General features: G+C 41.3%; 1 pseudogene; it reads left to right on the top strand.

Annotated features, from left to right (window-relative positions):
* The first annotated feature begins 753 nt into the window (after window positions 1-753).
* LOC132573401 (large ribosomal subunit protein eL30-like) lies at window positions 754-1241 on the top strand (annotated as a pseudogene).
* The last annotated feature ends 2058 nt before the right edge of the window (window positions 1242-3299 follow it).

Genomic DNA, 3299 nt, shown 5'->3' on the forward strand with positions numbered 1-3299 from the left:
GAACTTCCTGACAGTTAGAGCGGTTCCTCAGTGGACCAGGCTTCCTTGGAGGTTTTTAAACAGAGGCTAGATGACCATCTGACATAGAGCTATGCTGATCCTGTGAATTTAGGGGGAGGTATTTGTGAATCTCCTGCGTTGTGCAGGGGGTTGGACTAGATGACCCTGGGGTGTACCTTCCAAATCTATGATTCTATGACAATCTTAGACACAGCTGCTTAGACAATCTTAGACACTAAAATTTATTAGTACTCAGACTACCATCAAATATCACAAGCAGGCACGCTCCTAGTCATTAATATGATAGGGGGGTTTCCTCCATTTATCAATCTAAAATTTATTAGTTAAAACATTTATATTCCACCATCCCTGATGGTTCAAATTTCTCCCTCCAAAATGATAAATACTCTAGATTTTGAGCAGGCTACCCAAACCCATGCAGAATTCCCCAACAGCAGAAAGGCAGAAGCTGTTTTTACCCATCCACAGAATTAATCTATGGACTGGCTTAACATTTGCACGTCATCACATAAAACCAACCTCGTTATCAGCTTGATAGTGACGAAAACAACCTAACTAGTGCTCAGTCCGAGAGAACTTGAGGTGTTTAATGAACAAGATGCTTGAAGTATGGTTACCTTTTCATTGGCTTTGCTTTTAATAAGTCCATTTTAATGGTTCTGTATTATCTTAGGTGTGACACCTCAAGAGGGTCTCTGGAAAGATAACATATACATTATCTAAATTATTGTGGGAGCTTGTTCCTTTCCTCGCTGCCCGGCCATCTTGGAGGCGCCTCTCTGGTAACGGCCAGCCCGTCGTGAGCCGCAAGGATGGTGGCTGCCAAGAAGACGAAAAAGTCCCTAGAGGCCATCAACTCTAGGCTCCAGCTGGTTATGAAAAGTGGTAAATATGTACTGGGATAAAACAGACTCTGAAAATGATCCAGCAGGGCAAAGCCAAGTTGGTCATTCTTGCCAACAACTGTCCCGCTCTGAGAAAATCGGAAATTGAGTACTATGCTATGTTGGCCAAAACTGGCGTGCATCACTATAGCAGCAACAGCATTGAATTGAGTACAGCTTGTGGAAAGTACTATCGAGTATGTACACTAGCTGTCATTGACCCAGGTGATTCCGACATCATCAGAAGCATGCCAGAACCCACCAGTGAGAAGTAATATTGCAGAACTTTCATTTTTTTTGTGTAATAAAAACTGGTTACAAATCTAAAAAAACAAACATTATCTAAATAAATAAAATCAAGCTGAACGTGGAGCACAAAAGAGCATTAAAACTGAATATTAGCAAGCTACGTGGTTTATTTTTATACAACCACATTTTGTACACTGTTCTGATAGGTCTTATACTAACTAGTCTTTAAAAAACGGCCAAAGCAATTCTTTGCTGTCCTAATCCTCATGGAGTGCGGAAGTCATGAAACACCACTAGATGGCAACAAACATCTATGCCATATCTGACAGACAGACAAACCCATTTGTAATAAGCTAAACTGCTTATTAAAGGTAAAGGAAGTCCCCTGTGCAAGCACCAAGTTATTACTGACCCATGGGGTGACGTCACATCATGACATTTTCTTGGCACACTTTTTATGGGATGGTTTGCCATTGCCTTCCCCAGTCATCTACACTTTACCCCCAGCGAGCTGGGTACTCATTTTACCGACCTCAGAAGGATGAGTCAACCTACAAGAATCCAAAAAAATCAGGTTCCAAGCTCCAGAACACTTGATATATGGAATTCCCATATACCCCTGAAGTACAGAACAAAGTTTGAGTCTAGCAGCGCCTTTAAGACCAACAAAGTTTAATTCTGGGTGTAAGTTCTTGTGTGCATGCATGCTTTTCCAGATACACTGAAACCGTTTTCCTCAAGTCTTACATACAGGTGGGGGGTTAGTTGCCAAGAGGAGCTACTGGGCCCAGTTATTCATGCATCAACTAGTTCTTCCTGGCAACTATGCCTCCACACCTATATGTAAAGCTTGAGGATGTCTGTTTCAATGTATCTCAAGAAGTGTGCCTGCACACAAAAGCTTATACCAAGAATTAAACTTTGTTGGTTTTAAAGGAGCCACTAGATACAAGCTTTGTTCTGTTGCGTCAGACCAACACAGCTACATGAACTCCTGAAGTATATACAGCTAAAGCTAGCCTTTTTCTGAATTCCAAACCTTTAATGGCATAGCAATTGCAAAAAAGAGTACACAGAATGTAAAAAGTTAAACATAAGCAGATAAAATAAAAAACAGATTATATGTGCATTTTTACAAGATCAGATTTACAATTAAGAATGTCAGCCAAAAATTTTGCCATAGTCTCAGTAACCTCCCACTCAGTGTCATTCAGTAAATAATGACAGGGTGGCAGAGTAGATGGATCTGGGGACAAAGAAAGCTTACAATATAGTTCCTTACGGAGATTATATGATATATGGAACAATCAAGCAATATATGCTGAATTGAGTCAGGAATATTCGCTCCACAGGTACAGAGTCTATCACATAAAGGTAATGATATCTCCCCAGTAAGACTTTGGAGAGGAATGCGTTTAATCTAACCAACATGAATGCCCTGTGATAATTTGGAATGGTTAAGTCTGATAAATGGGGCATTTTACCACAAAAAACATTGGGACCTACCCTTTTTTAGCTACTATAATAAGGTTCATAGGTAAAACTAAGTATTCGTGCAGGAGCTCACTGATGGAAGCCCACAGGTCAGGGGTGACCAAACTTGCTTAAAGAGCCACATACAATAAACCTCAGATGTCTGAGAGCCGCAAGACACAAACACCAGATGTTTGAAAGAAGGCAGACAGATAAACAGAGCAAGAAAGCAACCTTAAATGCATTCTCCAAGCCACCAGCTGGCTTGGTGAAGTGCTTTAAAAAAGAGAAATGCCTTCTCCAAGCTGGCTGACAGGGTGGTGAGAGCTTCAAGAGCCACACAATACGTATGAAAGAGCCACATGTGACTCCTGAGGTGCAGTTTAGTCACTATAGGTTATACATCAATCTCACACAACCAAAGGATCTTATTAGGCCTAGAGAAGTTATTTCTATATATTCAATAACGGTATAATACTGATGCGGCCTATGTTTTTGTATGCATCTGTGGTGCCCAGTAGACCCTCTAGCCACCTCCCAGCTCCCTGGGAGGAGACCAGTCTAGGGACTTACTACCAGGACACTTTAAATCTAATATCAAGGGGGAGGCAAAGCTCTTCCACCTTCCCCCAAGGTTGCTGCCATCAGACTGGTATTTTTTACAGGGCCCAA

Source organism: Heteronotia binoei, chromosome 6, assembly GCF_032191835.1.
Source record: "Heteronotia binoei isolate CCM8104 ecotype False Entrance Well chromosome 6, APGP_CSIRO_Hbin_v1, whole genome shotgun sequence".
Lineage (NCBI taxonomy): Eukaryota > Metazoa > Chordata > Lepidosauria > Squamata > Gekkonidae > Heteronotia > Heteronotia binoei.